This window comes from Eumetopias jubatus, unplaced genomic scaffold (assembly GCF_037043125.1).
Source record: "Eumetopias jubatus isolate StellerSeaLion01/CBP00866 unplaced genomic scaffold, mEumJub1_p1.0 scaffold_13, whole genome shotgun sequence".
Classification (NCBI taxonomy): Eukaryota; Metazoa; Chordata; class Mammalia; order Carnivora; family Otariidae; genus Eumetopias; species Eumetopias jubatus.
The window spans coordinates 108645780-108657323 of NW_028274819.1; the positions used below are offsets into that span (position 1 = coordinate 108645780).

At 39.0% G+C, this 11544-nt stretch overlaps 1 pseudogene; it reads left to right on the top strand.

Annotated features, from left to right (window-relative positions):
- Nucleotides 1-2038: 2038 nt before the first annotated feature.
- On the top strand, nucleotides 2039-7428 carry LOC114211233 (rRNA N(6)-adenosine-methyltransferase METTL5 pseudogene; annotated as a pseudogene).
- The last annotated feature ends 4116 nt before the right edge of the window (nucleotides 7429-11544 follow it).

Consider the following 11544-nt stretch of genomic DNA (forward strand, 5'->3'; position numbering starts at 1 on the left):
CCTGCTTGTGTTCCCTCTCTCTCTGTCTCTCTCTCTGTCAATTAAATAAATAAAATCTTTAAGAAAAAAAAATAAAAATAAAAAAAAGTTATATGGAACACATTTAAAAAATAAAATTTAATTTACATATTTAGTCTCAGCCTAAAGGTTTGTGAATAATAGCTGATATTTACAAAGCGCTTACCATATGCCATATTCTATGAGCTTTGTTTATAGTAACTTACTTAACAGTCATCCTATGAAGTGAATAATTATTATTATCTCCATTTTACAGCTGGGAAAATTGAGGCACAGAGAGGTAAAGCAACCTTCCCATGGTTACACAGCTACTGCTGGCAGAGCAGAGCTGGGATTCAGAGCCTTGCAGCCTGGCTCCTGAGGCATTGCTATTAATCACTCTCCTGTGCTGCCTTTGGAAACCACTGAAGTAAAATTCTGGACTGACAAAAGAGTGAAAGAAATGAATAGTGTATTCAATTCAAACTAAACTGCAGAGCTGGGGATAATCAAGGCCTGGATGTACATCTGCACTTGAAAACTTCGTGTTCCTCTGGGAGCTAGCTAGGGGACTCTTGCATAATAAGGGTTACTCTTCCACTAAAAATTAACCTCTTTCCTTTCCTGAAGCAAATGCACTGCAGATCTGAAAGTTTCCAAACAAGAACATTTTATGGGGACTTACACAACAGAGCCCCAACGGGTGGGTTTTATATCCTCTCTTGAGGCCACATTTCCAAGGACATATGAATCCTCGGTAGTATAATTCTGAAGTAACTACTAGTAAAAGTTCCCTTCCCCTCAATGTAAATCTAGTGCTCCCTTGGGGGAAATCCAGTGAAATCCAAGCTCTAGGTTCATAGTGCTGTTTGTGTGGTGATTGCATTCTTACCAAATTATTCTTTGAGTCATTGATCAGTGTGACAGGGTCTTCAAATCAGCATTTTCTCTGGGTTTGGTTTCAGTCCACCTCTGTGTGTTTTTGTTTTCATAATACACTACACCTTTCCCTTTGCAAATGAAAATATTTACCTTTTTTTTTTTTACTGTACATAAACTGTATATAATGGCTGGTAAAATATTCCACATCTACCTAGGAAATATATTAACTTGAATGAGTTTTCTTGAAGTCACTGAAAAGCAAAATAAGTTCCATTCTTTAGATTTCCCTAACTGCTTCTGTTGTTTTCTTTTCACGCTACAGCACAACTAAGGAGAAAAAAATCAAACGGGTCAATCTCAAAATGTGTGATTATAATCTGGAGATGAAAACACATTGCACTCCCCCTCCCCTGAATCTGGATTCAAAAGACAAAAGTTTGGGCAACAGTTTTTAGCAGTTGTGAAAAAAACGTCCACTTAGCAGTTGGGTTGGGGGCACACCTACAGCTTAACTCTGCAGGTGATAAAGTCAAGGTCAGCAGTAGCAAATGATTTGCCACTGATTTAATTTCCTCACTTTGAGCTTTTCTTCTCATTTCACTTGAAAGAAGAAAGCAATGAACCATAAGGTCCAGAAATAATAACTTTTATAGCTTTCTCCCCTAAAAATACATTTGATCAAAAGCTGCTTTGGGTATCAGAAGAAAGCCTATGGCTAATTTGGTTCAATTCCATTTATTCTCTGTCTTTATTATACTCTGTCACTTTAAATATTTCTTAAAAGTATTTGAGACAATAATAAACCCAAGTAAATGACCTTTACCTGTGGGGCAATTTCAGTTTCCCTCTGGAATAGTCTCAGAGGGTGTTCCTAGTGTCCTGCTAGCGTCCAGTGAAGTCACAGTGGTGACATCCCTGCATCAGTCAAGGAGAGATTTGGGACTCTTGCAGAAACAGATACAGGCTCCTCTTTCCCACCCTTTCTTCAGCCATAGCTATATGGCTGGGGGGAGGGGGAGGTAAAACAGAGAGAAAGGCAGCTATTCTGATAAAGGCCAAACCTTACAGATGTTTGAAGCGAAGATCGTTTTAGGATGTGATTACTTGAGAATCGCTCCCAAACGAGCACGTGTCTGTGGGAACAGAGGCAGGGGTACAGATGGATGTGGCTGAGGAGTGGCTGGTAAGCCACCTGCCATGTGAGGGGCTGGGCTCTGGCTGGACCGACCGGCAAAGCAACACAAGAAGGTGGAGGTCAGTCTTTTAAATCCGGTGGGCCAAGCATCAGACTCAAATTAGGTGAACAAATAGGTCCAGATTAGCAAGTTTAGGGAATAGCTAAGCTTGCATCATGCTTTCTATTTTGTCAAGTCCTAAGAAGCACTGTGTCAGGGAGCCCTAGACAAATGACGGACTCAGTCTTCAAAGGATATAACCCAGTCACTCACCACGTGAGATAAGAAGGGAGGGGTGGGCAGAGCAGGGGAGGAAAGAGAAGAGAAAGAAACATTTCTAAGGCTATTTTTGAGCATTTGAAACATGTATACAATGCCACTTTTGACTTTATTACAGGTATGCAGATGACGGAGAGAGCAAGCAATATGAAAATTCACCATCCTGGAGAAATGAAAAATCTTTCCGATTATGCATTTCAATGTAAAACATGCTGGCCTGCATACCACATTAGAGTATAATGTTCATGTATAACATTCTCCCTGAGGCCACATTCCAGAACTTTCCTCCTCTGGCGATTAGCCTGAAAAATGCTCTGCTGACACTCACTAATACGACAACTAAGAAGGTTTTTTTCCCCTTCTTCGGGAATAAAACACTCATCCAGGGTTTATTTTTGTGATTTATAGCAATGGGGGCCCATGCCAGCCACAGAATTCAGTGCTGCCTGCAGATGTATTTATGATCTGCTTTAAAGGTGCAGTGATTTTCTGGCTCTCACTGTGGTTGCCTACATGTCTGTACTGTTTTCATGGAGGGAGTGAAGGGTAGGGAAAGCAGAATTGATCAGATTTGTCTTTCATCTTTAAAAGAGTAAGGAAATTTCGGGGCACCTTGGTGACTCAGTTGTTAAGAATCTGCCTTCGGCTCAGGTCATGATCCCAGGGTCCTGGGATCGAGCCCCGCATCGGGCTCCCTGCTTGCCAGGAAGCCTGCTTCTCCCTCTCCCACTCCCCCTGCTTGTGTTCCCTCTCTCGCTGTCCCATATCTCTCTCTGTCAAATAAATAAAATCTTTAAAAAAAAAAAAAGGAAATTTCAAAATCTAAGTATTAATCCATTTTAACACAAAAATACTCAATGTAGATTTTATACATTCTCAATCATATATTTGAGTTTTCAAAGTTAAATTTCTAAATAAAATCATAATCAAAGAATGGTACACTTATGTCTGCATAAAAATTAAATGGATTATGATTTTGCCAATCTAAACTGATACTTTTTGTAAAATTTTCTCTTTCATATAATGAAACAGAGTGAGGGCATCTGCTAGAAACACTGGACAGGGAAGCCAACTGGAGCGTTTCCAGGGAGCTGGCGGCAAACCCACAGCACACAGATGAGATAATAACATTCACTGAGGACAAGTAGATCTTTTAGGTTAGGCTTCTGTAACAATTCGTACTGTAAAGCAAATGAAAAAAAAAGTTTTAAACTCACTTTAGAGCTATGACTTGATATGCATGACATGATAAATGTTTGCTGAGTGAATATTATTTTATTCTCTCCAATGGTATTTCATCAGGGCCATCAAGGGTAAAATATACCATTATGTCATGTGTCCTTAAGGAACAATAAAATGCTGCTAATTAGACTGTGGTACAACATAATTTCAGTGGTGTGGGGAAAAAAAAATCTTAGAATCAATGAAATAGAGTAGGACTGAAGCCTACTACTTATCTCCAAATTCCAGGCTATGATGTTTTTGCAGAAGAATCCACTGGCTGGTGACCAAGAGCAGTAATGGCCTGCAGCAAATCACAGTAGGGGACTCTTGTTCCCTGACTCAAACCTTTCTATTCAGGTTACACCAGGCTGAGTAAACTCCATGGTACGTCACAGGCTGATGACATACGAGCAACTCATGTCCTTCTTACCTCACTGGAGATCCTCCCAACCCCTTACTGCACAGTCTCTAGGGTCTGGTTCTCTTCCACGTCACAGTCCCTCCAGTATACACACAGCGTACACAAATCACACACACGATGTTCTCACACATACACGGGGCTCAGCACTACTCCCTTGTGCTCCCGTCTTAGGCTCTCACCATAACCATCTCAGGAGTGAAGAGCATGCCTTATCTACACAGACTGAATGAGTGAGTATGGAAACGCTTGGTTGAAGACAGAGCACGGTCTAATCCAAGCTCCGTTTTCTTGTCCTTAGTTGATATGATTTCATGTGATGCTGCTTCTCTGAGGGCCTCTTTTGGCTTCCGTGACCCTTGTTCTCCTGCTTCCATCTATTTCACGTTCTCCTTCTGCCTACCCTTTAAGCCTAAGTGTGTCCCCTGGCGTCCCACTCCCGACCCTTTTCTTCCCCTTCACCTCTTCTAAGTGACCTGCTCTTTTGGCCTCAATCAGATCCAACAGATGACTTGTCCAAGGCCAGACAACCAGTTGGTAGGAAAAGACCTCAGCTCCTATTTCTAGTCAATAAACATGTTTACTTATTATGCTCAGTTCTTTGTAGGCACTAAGAGACACAAAATAAACAGCACACAGACTTTGCCCTCCAGGAGTAGAAAATCTAGTAGATCTCACACATGGGGCCTAGGGCCTTCCCGAAGTCAGCACAGAAGCTCTGAGCTGTCTCAAACAAAAATACGTTTCAGCCATGTCAGACTAAACCAGACCACCCTCTTAGGCAAGGCTTCCTAAGCCATCGGCCAGTATCACGGACTCATCATGGATGTGTGACAAGATTCTGATCAGTGATTACGTGAAATTCTCTCTCTCTCTTTTTAGGGGGGAGTACGTATTATTTATAGTAGTATGTGTTAGGTGGAATATTTTGCTAAGAAGATGGTATGAGTAGGTTAAGAGAGTATTAAATTTTACTGTGCGTTAGGAGACAAGAGGAGTAAGCAAAACAAGTATGGCAGTTGTGCGAGTTTACACAGGCAATATGAGGTCCGTACTGCATAGTAATTCTCTCACTACAATTATTGCTGATGTATGTAACAGTATTTTACATCTTTATTTCCTTTTAAGTGTGCCCTTAAAACCTGTGTCATGGACTTCCATTTAAACGTGGCAAATAAAACACATGAAATCTCACCGACGTGAGAGTAAAGAAATCAAAAAGGCATAAATCCATAAGGCTGAGGGCAACAGGGGCATACATGAGGTATCAGCAGATTTCTAGAGCTTGAAAAGGGTGGACAAGTGGTAATTTACTTAGCCTAATTGATGAAGCCTGCAGTGAAGGAAGTGACCCAAAGGCAATACAATTTAGAATACAGAATCTTGGTTATATCCAGGAGTTCGTGGTGCCCAGTTCCTCTAAAAGTGGTAGTGTAGGAGGAAGTCAACACAGGAGGCTTGGCTGCATTTTCCATAAGGAATAGTTAGATCTCTTTCCCCATTCTTTGAAAGCAAGTATTCACCATTCTATCAGGATAGGTGAGATTTACTCTTGAAGAGGTTGAACTAGAGAGGTTCTGAACTTTTGGTTCATACTGAATACAAGAAGCTTAAGTGAAAGACTACATGGTAAATGTGAGATTTATTCAGGCTTCTTCTTCTTCCACTCAGCTCTCAGAACAGAGGCAGCCATAATGCTACTCCTCAGGCTACTGGGGATTTATCCCTCAGGAAATTACCCGACACACATGTGGATCTCCCCCAGTGAAGCACCAGCCCCCTACTGGTCAACGAGCTCCACTGATGCATAGAGAGCTTCCAGTGTTTTAGTGCCTCAGTCTTAAATGTGAATAGACAGTCAGGGATTATCAGAGAATTAAGAAAAGTTTCTAACTTGACTGAATTACAGAGACTCAATGAAAGGTGAGAAAAGGGGGAATTTGGAAGAAACAGGAGCAATGCAAAGGAAGAAAACAATACATCATAGTTAATTTTCATAGATATTAGAAAAATATTACACTCATGAAAGAGACATGAGAAATAATAAAAATCCACATTAAGAGAATAAGAAAATGTTCTTAGAAATTTTTTTAAATGATAGAAATGAAAATTGAAGAAATGTCCCAGATTTGAGGAAATCTGCCAAGAAGAAATTGACAAAAAGATGAAAAAATGGGAGGAAAAGATTCAACATTCAAACAACAGATATTCCAGAGAGAAAGAAAAGTGAAAAAGTATGTGAAAAAATTATTGAAGAAATAATACAAGAAATTCCAAGAACTGAGGAATCCGAGCCTCCAGATCAAAAGGGCCCACAGGGTACCCAGGTCCTTAAACAACAAAAGACCCTCACCAACGCATATCATGATGAAATTTCACAACATAAATGTTTCCAGTGGGGGAATAAAAACAGACAGTTCACATACAAAGGGCTAAGAATCAGAGCATCCAGTTTGTCAGTGGGAACATGGAAGCAAGAATAAAAATTATGAGAAAAAATTCCTTCCCATTTAGATTTCTATACCCAGCCAAAATATTAAGTATGAGGTGAGAATGAAGACAATTAACACAAGCCTTTCATGTACCTCCCAAGCATGCCTTTTTAGGAGTTTCTGAAGGAAGCATTCCACTGAAATGAAGGTAGAGAATGAGAAGACATTGGATACAGGAATCAGAAGATCCATATTTGAGAAAGGTGAAAGGAATTCTCAGGATGATGGTGAATGGGGGCTTAACAAAGGATGTCTTCATGAAAAAAATGAACTGACAGATTACTTGACAGATAATTATATGATGTTTTAAATGGTGGATATTACTCTGATAAAAACAAAAACTTAAATTTAAAGAAGATGACACACAGAGGATGGTGCTTCCAGCCTCCCGAGGTCCAGTGCCCTAAACTCTGTGAACCCATACAGAAAGAAAGACAGAAAAGAGAGAAAGAATGAAAGAGAAACCTAAGGCTTAAGGAACCAGAGCACTGCCTGCAACAAGTGGGCGGATTCAAAAAGCCCACCCTACTTCCAGAACAGTATCTGACTAGGCCATGAGCTGCAGGTTGAGTGCTGGATGTGACATAGATGAAGATGCACTGGAAATCTTCAACAGGGGAGTCAGAGTTTGTGTTAACACATGCTGACATGGTGCAGTGTAGGTGTGCCCGTTATCTAACAGAATGTCCGAGTTATTTGATATAGTAATTATGAATCCTCCTTTTGGGAATGAAAATAAAAAGGGGATATGAGTTTTCTGAAGGTCGCTTTGGAAATGGAAAGAATAGCAGCATATTTATACAAATTCTCAGCTGGAAAACACAATAATAAGAAAGCTACAGAATGGAAAATCAAGATCAATACTACTCCAAAGCTACAGTATAACCTACCAGCATCATATTAATTTCTTAAAAAGAAATCAGTAGACATGGAAGTGGACCTAATTTGGTTTTCTTTTTAAAAACCTCCAAAGATAAAAGCACCTTAAAACCTAATTAATGAATACAAAATTTGTTATTAAAAAAAAGATGTCACAAATTATAGATATATTTTTCAGGAACGTAATAATGATATTGTGATTATATATTTTTGAAAAGTCATCATAGTTCACAGAACATACACAAATATTTACAAATGGTATGATATGTGTCTAGAATATGCTTCAAAATAAAATGGGGTGGGCAGACAATAGGTTAAAAATCAAACAGTACTGGTCATGAGTTGATGATTTTTGAATATTGGGATCCATTATATTATTCTGTCTACTTTTGTATATATTTGACATTTTCCAAATAAAAGCTTACCAAAAAAAAAAGGTGCCTTCAACAAAATTGAGAATCACTATAACCATAAGCAGCAGTTTTTACAGCCAAGCAAAGATGATTAGCACCTGACTGTTCATAACAGAAGTTAGAGGCAAATTTATTACTTTTTAAGAGCTTTGGGAGACTACAACAAAAATGAACAGGAATTTGGTATCTAACCCATACCACTTCCATGACTGACTTAGTTCTCTTGAGAACTATAAATGCTCTAGAGCCTCCATATGGTGTTAGGTGTCGCCATTTAAAAATATTTACTGAGGGGGCGCCTGGGTGGCTCAGTTGGTTAAGCATCTGACTCTTGATTTCAGCTCAAGTCATGATCTCAGGGCCGTGAGATGGAGTCCCGCGTAGGGCTCTGCGCTAAGCATGGAGCCTGCTTGAGATTCTCTCCCTCTCCCTCTGCCCCTCCCCCGCTCACATTCTCTGTCTCTCTCTCTCTCTCTCTCTCAAAAAAAAATTAAAATATTTATGGAGCTTGTTTCTTAGTGGTTAAAACATGTAATAGCGTATATCAATAACATTTTATATTTGGTGAAATACAGTAGATGGGTTCAGGAGAAAAAAGTGGCAATTAAAATATGACACACTCTAACAATGTTTCCTAATTCCACAAATGTTAAGATGAAAAAAAAAATGGCCTCTTGGAATTGATGAAACACAGTATTTTTCTCAAGAGCATCCTTCCTTATTCTGACCCTTTATCCGTGCTAAATCAATCTTCAGAATCAGTAAACCCACAAAATAATATGTCTCCACCCTCCACCCCACCCTCCTGCTTGTCCCAACAGCAATAATTTGAAAACACCAGCTTCGTGTGCCTCTTCTGTCCAGTGCCAAGCCAGAAAATACTCAGAAAATGAATAAACATTCCCTTTTGTGCTTTCCGGAGTGCATCATGTTCAGTAGGTCCTAGTGACCGACTAACATGCCAGCATAAGCACAGACTCACACCCCCTAACAGTCAGGATTTCTTATCACAAGGAACAGAAACTAGCTCTGCCTATTTTAGTCGAAAAGGAATTTGTTCTGAAGGTAAACTATAGACTCTCCAGGAGGACAGAGAACTAGGTTTAGAGGTTATGTAGCCAAAAATAACCCTCAAAATGATGGCATGGAGCGGGTCCAGTGAAGACACCTCTCCTGCTGCCACTGGGTCCAGACTCTGGAGCAAGCCCCGCTGATCCCCCAGCACGGCAGGGCAAAGGGGTGTTGCTGTCTGGAGCACCTGCCACTGGGGCGGAGTCAGTCATGGGCCCAGGATTCAAGCCTGATGTATCTAGCATTTTAGCTCCTATGGTGGGGAGTGGGCTCTGCCTCATAATGTGGGAGAGCCCCCAACATGGGAAAGGGGTTCAGATGACAGCATTCAAAAGGAACAAGTGTCCGCTTGACCCTATAAAGAAATACTTTTGAAAGCCAAAACACAAGGTAGAGTAGTGGAGTACACAGGGAGTACACGGAGTGAACACACATTTGCCTTCCATCTTTGTCTAAGTTGATTAGGTGTACTGTGCAATTTTATATTAAAACCTGGACACATGCCTATTTTATGGCTATTCAAAATACATATCATTTTGAACTAGGAATTTTAATTATGATCTAAGATAATGAAAGAATGCTTGGAAATAGCCTTTTAAATTTAACCCAGTGGTGGTCACAGAATAGATGCACTTACTTTAAGTGATGATTGATTAATTATCTAGGGAATAATCATTAAGTAGAAAAGAATAAGGATAGATATTCACTGTAAGTCAACAAAAGGATATATAATAGTTACATCTTACATAAATATTACTGAATCAGGCTGAATTAGACATTAGCAGACTCACGTATAGGTGCCTGGGAGCTCAATTTAAACTGCATAATCAGATTTAAGAGGTGCTTTTAAGGTCATGTGAGCCAGCATCCATACCAACAAAGGCAGTGCCCCTTGTTACATCCCTGACAGGTAGTCCACAATGCATCGTTTTGAGTATAGTGTATTATATTGTTTGTTTCTGATACGGACTCTATTCGTCTATGAATCTCACCAAAGATAGCATTAATTTCTTTTGTCTTGTTGGTTAATGCTCAACTGACCTAAAACTATTTTTTACAACCCAAACTGCTGTTAAGCTAGGAATTCCATTCCATGTCCTTGGGCAACTGATTTTAGAACCTAAATGAAGCCAACATCTATTCTTTTTAAACACAGTCTTAGTTTCAGCCCTTGCTCTGGGCTCAGGGATATCAAGTTTAATAGTGATTGTCATTCACATTCACTAGTGCTTTGAGCTTTGCTTCCTCCGCAAACCTAATATACATACAGTCTAAGTATACCTGAGTCATTGATAAAATTATGGAAATGTCAGGGTCAAGGCAAGAGCTCTGAAGCAGGCCAACACAAACCGCCTTCTATGTTGGCTTCCACACCTATGAACATTCTTTGAGTACAGCTGATCAACCCAGCTATTAGACCACATCCTAGACCTCATTTCTGTATCTCATCCACAAAGATTACTCAAGAGCCTCGTTTACAGATGTGTCCCAGAAGGATTGTGGGGATTTAAAAATCTGATGGTCTGGCTCTATTTTAAATACTCTTGGTTATCTATAATTTAAAAGAACAGTAGGAGAAATTTCTGATTCAACACAGAACTCTTCAGTGAAGCAAAAACTATAACCCAATCCTTTTGTAAGTCTTGATTTTCATATGCTGGGTTTACTATTGGGCTATGTAGACTTTGTATATGAGTCAATATGAAAGTCAAAATTCTACATTAGGCATTTTAATATAGGCTTTAAAAATTAATGATGTGCATAATGCACATTTTAATTAAAACAACTTTGATAAATGCTTACCATTTTAAGAGAATGTATGATTTAACTTTTTTTAAAAAACAATTGTTGTAAGTTTTTTTGCTAACTTAAATGGATTCTAAGACCAAAGAAAATCTAATTAAAATTAAAGTGTTCTACTGGAATGTAGAATCTTTAGAAAATCTGGCTTCTAAATTCTGAAGGGTGGAACATTCTTATTTTTCTTCTGAAGGAAAAAGGAAGAAATGTACTTGTATAGTAAATTCATTGCAGAGATCGATTTACACTTAAAATATTTATAATGCCAACTGGTGATGTAAAAAAAGCGCGGAGGACAGGGTTTATGATGTCATTGATATTTGCTAAGCCAAAAAGCAGCTGTGGGATAAATAATTAATTTTACCATGAATGAAACCTTCAAAACACATGGCAGCTTTTTGCCATCTAGCTGTACAAGGGAACTAGGAGGGAGAGTTGTAGCAGCTGAAATAAGCTCTTATACTAAGCATTCTCATTAACCAAGTCCTAATACCAATAATTAAAATGGAAACTACATTTAAAAACTATGTAAAAACCTTTGAGTTCTGCAGTTATTAGCTTGTTTGAGACTGATTTTTTTAAAGGGGTTTAATGAGCTCTTTTTAAGTATTTACCACAATCATCTCACTTTGTACCGAAAAAGCATAAGATGAAACAGAGCAAATTGTGAATTATTTCAATGGTGCCTAAAACAGCAGAGGGTACACAGACAATATACAAATTGTCTTATTACCCTGAAAATGAAGTTATTTATCCCTTAAAACAGTAGTAACAGCTAACATTTATTTTATAGACATAGAGGATTGGAGTTGGCATAATTTTCTTTTTTAAATGCGCCTATCTTTCATTTTATAGCACAGAAACTGATGTAAAATAAGACTTGCTTGTGGTCAGCATAAGTGTGCTGGAGGGTT